A 9,819-nucleotide genomic window follows, 5' to 3' on the forward strand; every position below is an offset into this window, starting at 1 on the left:
AGTCACCCATTTAACTGAAAAATGTGGGGCTGAAACAGGGAGCCTGGTAATCTGGCTTTCTGTGTCCCATCACCACAAAGACCAGCAATCTGAAATGCTCTGGATTGACAGTTTCATGGCAAGCACAACTGGACCCGAGATGGTTCAGCTCTGTGGGAGGAAGGGCATCCGTAATTACCGAAGCAGTCCACCACTACCAAGGTAGTCCGCCATTACCGAGGCAGTCCACCATTACCGAGGAGTCCGCAATTACTGAGGCAGAGTGCCATTACTGAGGCAGTTCTAACTATACCTCTATAAACAAAACCATAAGGAAGTTCACATAGCAGCTGGGCAGAGCCCTCAGCAGCACCTCTGCTGGCAGACTGTGACTAGGCTACCTCCTTGCTGGGCAGGGCATCTCTGAAAAAAGGCAGCAGCACATCAGGAACTTATAAATAAAGCCCCATCTTTCCAGGACAAAGCACCTGGGAAGAAAAGGTGGTTATGAGTTGCACTGCAGCAGACTTAAACCAACCTGCCCAGCAGCTCTGAACAGAACAATGGAGTGCACAGCTCAGCACTTGAGCTCCTATAAGGGACAGACTGTCTCCTCAAGCAGCTCCTCAACCCCTGTATATCTAAAGAGACACCTCATAAAGGAGAGCTCAGGCTGACATCTGGCAGGTATCCTTCTGGGACAAAGATAACAGAAAAAGAAACCGGCAGCAACCCTTACTGTTCTGCAGCTGCCGCAGGTGATCCCCAGGCAAGAAGGGTCTGGAGTGGACCTCCAGCTGTCCTAGAGCAGAGGGGCCTGGCTGTTAAAAAGAAAACTAAAAAACAGAAAGAAATAATTTCAACATCAACAAAAAGGATGTCCACTCAGAGATCCCATCTGAAAGTCACCAACTACAAAGACCAGAGATAGATAAATTCACAAAAATGGGAAGAAACCAGCACAAAAAGGATTAAAACACCCAAAACCAGAACACACCTCCTCCTCCAAGGGAATCACAACTCCTCACCAAGAAGGAAACAAGGCTGGATGGAGAATGAGTTGGATGAATTGACAGAAACAGGCTTCAGAAAGTGGGTAATAACAAACTTCTCTGAGCTAAAATAACATGTTCTAACCCAAGGCAAATAAACTAAGAACCTTGAAAAAAGTTTTGACTAAATACTAACGAGAATAAACAGCTTAGAGAAGAACATAAATGAATTGATGGAGCTGAAAAACACAGCATGAGAACTTCACGAAGCATAATAACTTTCAATAGCCGAATTGACCAAGCAGAAGAAAGGATATCAGAGATTGAAGATCAATTTAATGAAATAAAACAGGAAGGCAAGATTAGAGAAAAAAGAGTAAAAAAAAATGAACAAAGCCTCCAAGAAATATGGGATTATGTGAAAAGACCTAATCTATGTTTGATAGGTGTACCTGAATGTGACGGAGAGAATGAATCCAAGCTGGAAAACACTCTTCAGGATATTATCCAGGAGAACTTCCCCAACCTAGCAAGGCAGGCCAACATTCAAGTCCAGGAAATACAGAGAATACCACAAAGATATTCCTCAAGAAGAGCAACCCCAAGGCACATAATCATCAGATTCACCAGGGTTGAAATGAAGGAGAAAATGCTAAGGGCAGCCAGAGAGAAAGGTCAGGATACCCACAAAGGGAAGCCCATCAGACTCACAGTGGATCTCTCAGCAAAAACCCTACAATCCAGAAGAGAATGGGGGCCACTATTTAACATCCTTAAAGAAAAGAACTTTCAACCTAGAATTTCATATCCAGCCAAATTAATCTTCATAAGGGAAAGAGAAATAAAATTCTTTACCAACAAGCAATTGCTGAGAGATTTTATCACCACCAGGCCTGCCTTACAAGAGCTCCTGAAAGAAGCACCAAATACTGAAAGGAACAACCAGTACCAGCCACTCCAAAAATGTACCAAATGGTAAAGAACATCAACACAATGAAGAAACTGCATCAAATAACAGGCAAAACAACCAGCTGGCATCAAAATGGCAGGATTAAATTCACACATAACAATATTAACCAGCCAATATCATACTGAATAGGCAAAAATGGGAAGCATTCCCTTTGAAATCTGGCACTAGACAAGGATGCCCTCTCTCACCACTCCTATTAAACATAGTATTGGAAGTTACAGCCAGAGCAATCAGGCAAGAAAAAGAAATAAAGTGTATTCAATTAGGAAAAGAGGAAGTCAAATTGTCCCTATTTGCAGATGACATGATTGTATATTTAGAACACCCCATCGTCTCAGCCCAAAATCTCCTGAAACTGATAAGCAACTTCAGCAAAGTCTCAGGATACAAAATCAATGTGCAGAAATCACAATCATTCCTATACACCAATAACAGACTAAAAGAGAGCCAAATCAAGAACAAACTGCCATTCACAATTGCTACAAAGAGAATAAAATACCTAGAATACAACTAACAAAGAATGTAAAGGACTTCTTCAAGGAGAACTACAAACCTCTGATCAAGGAAATAAGAGAGGACACAAACAGATGGAAAAGCATTCCATGCTCATGGTTAGGGAGAATCAATATCATGAAAATGACCATACTGCCCAAAGTAATTTATAGATTCAACACTCTCCCCGTCAAGCTACCTATGACCCTCTTCACAGACTGGAAAAAACCACCTTAAACTTCATATGGAACCAAAAGAGAGCCCACATAGCCAAGTCAATTCTAAGCAAAAAGTACAAAGCTGGAGGCATCATGCTACCTGACTTCAAACTATACTACAAGGATACAGTAATCAAAACAGCATGGTACTGGTACCAAAACAGAGATATAGACCAATGGAACAGAACAGAGGCCTCAGAAGCAACACCACACATCTATAACCATCTGATCTTTGACAAACCTGACAACACAAGCAATGGGGAAAGGATTCCCTGTTTAATAAATGGTGTTGAGAAAACTAGCTAGCAGTATGCAAAAAGCAGAAACTGGATCCCTTCCTGACACCTTACACTAAAATTAACTCCAGATGGATTAAAGACTTAAACATATGACCTAACACCATAAAAACCCTAGAAGAAAATGTAGGCAAAACCATTCAGGACATAGGCACAAGCAAGGACTTCATGACCAAAACACCAAAATCATTGGCAACAAAAGCCAGAATAGACAAATGGGATCTAATTAAACTCCAGAGCTTCTGCACAGCAAAAGAAACAATCATTAGAGTGAACCAGCAACCAACAGAATGCGGAAAAAATGTTTGCAATCTACCCATCTGACAAAGGACTAATATCCAGAATCTACAAAGAACTAAAACAGATACAAGAAACAAACAAACCCATTCAAAAGTGGGCAAAGGATATGAACAGACACTTTTCAAAAGAAGACATATATCAGGCCATCAAACATATGAATAAATGCTCATCATGACTGGTCATTAGAGAAATGCAAATCAAAACCACATTGAGATACCATCTCACACCAGTTAGAATGGCGATCATTAAAAAATCTGGAGACAACAGTTACTGGAGAGGATGTGGAGAAATAGGAACACTCTTACACTGTTGGTGGGAGTGTAAATTAGCTCAATCATTGTGGAAGACAGTGTGGCGATTCCTCAAGGATCTAGAAATAGAAATTCCATTTGACCCAGCAATCCCATTACTGGGTATATATCCAAAAGATTATAAATCGTTCAATTATAAAGACACATGCACACGTATGTTCATTGTGGCACTGTTTACAATAGCAAAGTCCTGGAACCAACCCAAATGCCCATGATGATAGACTGGACAAGGAAAATATGGCACATGTACACCACAGAATACTACGCAGCCATACAAAATGATGAGTTCATGTTCTTTGTTGGGACATGGATGTATCTGTAAACCATCATTCTCAGCAAATGACACAAGAACAGAAAATCAAACACCGTGTGTTCTCACTCATAGACAGGTGTTGAACAATGAGAACACATGGACACAGGAGGGGAGCATCACACACTGGGTTCTGTTGAGGGGTACTAAGGGAGGGACAGTGGGGGGCAGGGAGTTGGGGAGGGATAACATGGGGAAGAAATGCCAAATATAGATGATGGGGATGGAAGCAGCAAACCACACTGCCATGTACGTACCTATGCAAGAATCCTGCATGTTCTGCACATGTACCCCAGAACCTAAAGTGCAATAAAATATATATATATATATATACATACATACATATATACATATATATAAAGACCTCTGGAAAAAAAGAACCTTAACAAATAAAATCCAGCAACATACTGAAAGAAACAAAACAGCACATTTTAAAACTAAAAATAATAGAACAAGACTTATTGTGTAAACTAACATGTCAATGAGTATCAAAAAGTCTATTAACATTATTCCATGAGTAAATTAAAGGGAAAGAGGCAGATAGTTATGTCAATAGATGGAAAATGTCATTTGGTAAAATGTATCGCTTAATCTTTATAAAAAATGAAAGCTAGACAGACATAGAAGGAAACAAGTAAAAAATAATTGCCAAAAAATACTGAATACTGTACTAAATGATAAAAGACTGTAGCTATTTCTATTAAAGTCAGAAACTAGATTAGCATTATTTAACATTGTTTTGGAAATTTTAGCAACTGAAAAAAGATTAAAAAGTGATAGAATGTAAATGTTGGAAAAGAAAAGGTAGAAATAGAAAATCCAAGTGACACTATTACAAAAATATTATTGGGCTTAACGAGAGAACTAGGTAAGGTAGCTAGATAAAAGATAAGTGTAGAAAAACTAGTAACCTTTCTCTGTCCTAGAAATAAATTTAAAAGTGGGTATGAGGCCAGATGCGGTGGCTCACACCTATAATCCCAGCACTTTGGGAGGCTGAGGCTGGTGGATCACAAGATCAGAAGTTCAAGATCACCCCCGCCAACATGGTGAAACCCCATCTCTACTAAAAAAAAAAAAAAAAAATTGGCCAGACATGGTGGAGGGCACCTGTAATACCAGCTACTTGAGTGGCCGAGGCAGGAGAATCACTTGAACCCAGGAGGCAGAAATTGCAGTGAGCCAAGATTGTGCCACTAGACTCCAGCCTGGGCAACAGAGTTAGACTCCATCTCAAAAAAAAAGAAAAAAAGAAAGAAAGAAAAGAAAACAATCCCAGCACTTTGGGAGGCCGAGGCAGGCAGATCACAAGGTCAAGAGATTAAGACCATCCTAGCCAACATGGTGAAACCCCATCTGTACTAAAAATACAAATATTAGCTGGGTGCAGTGGCACGCACCTGTAGTCCCAGCTACTCAGGAGGCTGAGGCAGGAGAATTTCTTGAACCCAGGAGGCGGAGGTTGCAGTGAGCTGAGATTGCACCACTGCACTCCAGCCTGGTTCCTGGTGATGAGCGAATCGCTGTCTAAAAAAAAAAGAAAAGAAAAGAAAAGAAAAGAAAAAATATGGATATGAGAGAAATTATTCCATTCACAATGAAGATAAAAACTTTAAAATGCTTAGGAATAAATTTTTAAAAATCAGAGTATAGGAAATTATAAAAATCTTAAGCACATAAACTAAGATATGCACAAATGGATAAGCAAACTATGACTTTGGATGGAAGAAATGTTAATATAAAAATGTCAATCTCTCAAATTAATATGTAAATTTAATAAAATTCCAGTTGGAATTCCAGCAGGGTTCTTTCTTGGCAAAGGGGAAGAAAGGAGGAAAGGATAATTAAATAAATGATCTTAGAGTTTATAAGCATCTAAGAATAGCCAAGAAAAAATATGAAAAAAGGTTAGTGAAGAGGGTGAGGACATGCTTCAATAACTATAAGAACATGTTATTGACATTGAACAGACGAAATGTAACAGGACAACCTGAAATTTAAGTCCAATTACATATGAGAATTTAATATATGATAGGGTGGTGTTTCATCTAAGTAGGAAAATAATGCATTATTTAGTAAATGGTGGTAATACAAATAATCTAAATGGGAGACAATTAAATTAGATCTCTTTATTTTACCATATATGAAGATAAATTCCAGATGTCTAAAAGAGTTAAATGTAGAATCTTACAAGCTTTAAATTGTACAAGAAAATTTAGGAGACAACATGTGGACAAGATTAGAAGAATAGATGACACAAAATAAAAAATAGAGATTTTCTCATGAATTTGAAACTAGTTTATAGCTTAAAAACATAACAGATATTTATAAGCTTGGACAAGTACTTGCAATTCAGAGGACATATGAGGTTAGTTATACCATGCAAAAATTTCTTTCCAATTAAATGTAAGGAATAAACAAACAAAAAAATAGACAAAGGACAGGAAGAGACTATTCATAAGAGGCCAAATTCAAATGGTCAGCAACATATGAGAAGATCAAACTGACCTGCAGTTGAGAAAATGCAAAATAAAATTATATGATACCATTTTGTTCCCAAAGGAAGGGCAAATGTTTTAAAGAATTATAATGCCTATCACTGGCAAACATGCTAATTGATAGAAATGTAAATTATTTCAGCTTTTTGGGAAAGCCATCAGGCAATATCTATCACATTTAAATATACATGTGCATACATGCAGACACACAGACACACAGACACACAGACACACACACACACACACACACCTCTTTTGAGTATGTAGGGGAATGAAGAGAACCTCATGTTTAATGGTAAAATTTTGAAAGCATTTCCTTTGAGATCAAAAAACAAAGATTTTTGCTAATACTTCTCTAATTAGCATTAATCTAGATCCTCGTAAGAGCAGGTTAAATAAAGGGAAGTTGTTTTTGTTTGTTTGTTTGTTTTGTTTTGTTTTGTTCTGTTTTTGAGACAGAGTCTCTCTCTATCACCCAGGCTGGAGTGCAGTGGTGCAATCTCAGCTCACTGCAACCTCCACCTCCCAGGTTCAAGCCATTCTGCCTCAGCCTCCTAAGTAGCTAAGACTACACATGCCTGTCACCATGCCCAGCTAATTTATAAGGAAAAGTTTGAAGAATTGTCAGAAAAGACTTTCATTATTTTTCAGATAAGAAAATTATGTCTAGAGAAATTGAAAGAATCCACAGAGAAATTATGAGAATTAGAGAGTTTAGCAAATTCGCTTTATACAAAATTACTGTCTATATAATGAATCTTATTTCTAAATACCAGCCACCAAATAGTTAGAAAATAAATAATTTTAAATTTCTTATTTGTAGTAGCATTAAAAATGTTAGATGTCAAGGAGTAATCTACCAGAAAAGATGCAAGATCATTATGGAGAAAACTATAACATGTTTTAGAGAACTTAAAGACTGCACAAACAGAGAGACACAATATTCTCATTGATTGGAATACACATGCCAGTTCTACTCAATTTAATAGATTTGGTGCAATCTCAGTCAAAACTCCAACAGATTTTTTTTTTTATGAAACTTGACAAGTTGATTCTAAAGTTTGTATAAAAACATAAAGGGCCAAGAATAATTAAAATCCTCTTGGAGAACAAGGCGGAAGGGTAGCTCCACCAGACAGCAAGAGCTTATGAATGTGTAAAACCAAGAGAGTACAGTATCGGCTTTGAGACTGACAGACTAATGGAACAGAGCCCAGAAACAGAACTCATTATCTTCATTATGAAGTTACAAGCATTTTCTCAAGAATTATTACTTGCCCAGCAGGATGTGACTTTCCTTAAAACCCAAAGGACCTTCCTCATAATTTTCCTAACAGATTTTTCCAAAGGGTCCATACAATACATTTTCTGCCACAAGCACTTTGAGCATCATTGAACCCTCTGGTAATAAGGGGCAAGGGCCAAAAGTGCTTGTATCAGTGCCTTTACAAGTCAGAGAGATTTGCTGTGGGTCCCACTCAAAGCTAACAGCCTTGCTGGTCACCCAATAAATCGGTCAGTATAGTATATTTGTATAAGGAGCAAGAAATCCAGCCACAATAGCTTAACCAAATAGCGGTTGATTCTTGTCCTACACTAAGGAGTCTGGAGGTAGATCGCCCAGGGCTGGTGCAATGACTACCTAACATCAATAGTGTGTCAGCATCCTTCTGCCTCTTCTCTACCACCCTGCACTTATGATTTGGGCTCAGCTGATTTCTTCATATTCATGGTCACAGGATGGCTCCCCCAGCTCCAGACAGGAGAAAGGGGAAAACAGAAAGAGGCAGCACCTTTTCCAGAAATCTAGAGCGTATGTCACAGCCAGACTTTGATGCTTGTTGATTCCTAGCTACAAGGGAGTCTAATATTTTTAACTGGACACACCGCTACCCAAATAGAATCGGGGTTCTGTTAAGAAGGAGAAATCCGTATTGGTAGACAGTGGTTGTTTGCCGTAGGATCCAAACGTGGTATATATTATTTCCAAAATTCGAAAAGACCTGTGAAAAATAGTCTTCCTGTTTATCGATGGCAAGAAGTGCAAGGGACAGCCCCTTCTTCATTTTGTAGGAACTGTCTTGACATTCCCCAGGCACTCTCACACATGCATGCTCAGCTCTGTCTCTTACATACACACACACACACACACAGAGAGGATTTTACTAAGGTAACTGGGCCCATAATTTCATGAGATTTATTCGCCACCTTCTGACACTCAGGATTTTCCGAGGCACCTCGTCTACACATTGTCTCCTGTTTCCAATGTATCAGCACGATGTGATGAGTATAGTGAACCAGCTCCCCATTCTGTGGACTGAATTTGAGATACAGTCAGAACATGGGCATAACCCTAAGGCACTGTGGTGAAAGTATACTGCATACTCTGCCAGGTGAAAACAAACTCGCCATGCCCCCTACTTACAGGGATAGAGAGAAAAAACAAAGATGCTCGGTGGGGATTCAAGATTCGGGATATTCTGAGTAAACTGGGTTAGATCACAAAGGCTGGTATAGATTTGAAAACTGGTAAGAATTATTATTCAGATTTGCCTTAAGTTAGCTTCGCTTGGTTCTATTTTTAAACCAGCAAACAGGAGTGCAAAAGAACAACATTTTAAAATTTGCCAAAAGTTTGGTAGTCTCAGTAGTCCTCATGAAGTAAGGATTTTGATCTGCCATTTATACTGTCTTATTCTCTTGGAGGCAGGGAGAAACACATTTGTATTCAAGCATCCATCTCATTACTACATAAGAGAATTCCTATGTTCCACAATTACACACTGCTGCATTCTATTTTTGAATTAGGTAACAGACTCTTCTCAAGGTTTCATTGAGGCATGCCTGGCCACGGGCTACATAAATCATCTAAATCTTCCCATTTAAATTCTCCAGGCCCACTCTTCCCTCGATCAGTGCTTGAACTTTCTCCTAAGAGACCAGCTGAGGATGTGGATTCACCTTTTTTTAACTCAGAAATTTTGGAGATCCAACTGTGCATTTGGTATTTGTCTTTCTCCACATTCCAACAGCAGAAGATAAGATATTCTTATCATAATGCCAGGGAAGCCTCTGGATTTTAGCACATACTTTGAACTGAGAAGTTAGGAGTTAGAGTAAGTCTGTCTTTTTATTGAAGTTATCCATTGCAATTAGAAGAAGCCTCCTCATCCCATAGTCATTGAATTCCCTGTGTCCTTCATATTATTCAATAGAATTGATCTCTAAGTTCCCCAAAGCTTTGCCTTCAATGGGCAATTCATTCTAGGTGCACACAGGTGACAATTTGATTAACTGCTTCTCTAGATCATGACAAGAACCCTTAATCACACCAACTGGGTTGTCTTTGCCTTCAACCTCGATCAGGCCAGATAACAACAGTCCCAAATTTCCATATACATCCTATGTTTCTCTAAGGCCCTATGGCCTGCAACCATTCCATTTCTGGTTCTA

The sequence above is a fragment of the Sapajus apella genome, unplaced genomic scaffold (assembly GCF_009761245.1).
Source record: "Sapajus apella isolate SASKATOON/1434 unplaced genomic scaffold, GSC_monkey_1.0 scaffold63, whole genome shotgun sequence".
Classification (NCBI taxonomy): domain Eukaryota; kingdom Metazoa; phylum Chordata; class Mammalia; order Primates; family Cebidae; genus Sapajus; species Sapajus apella.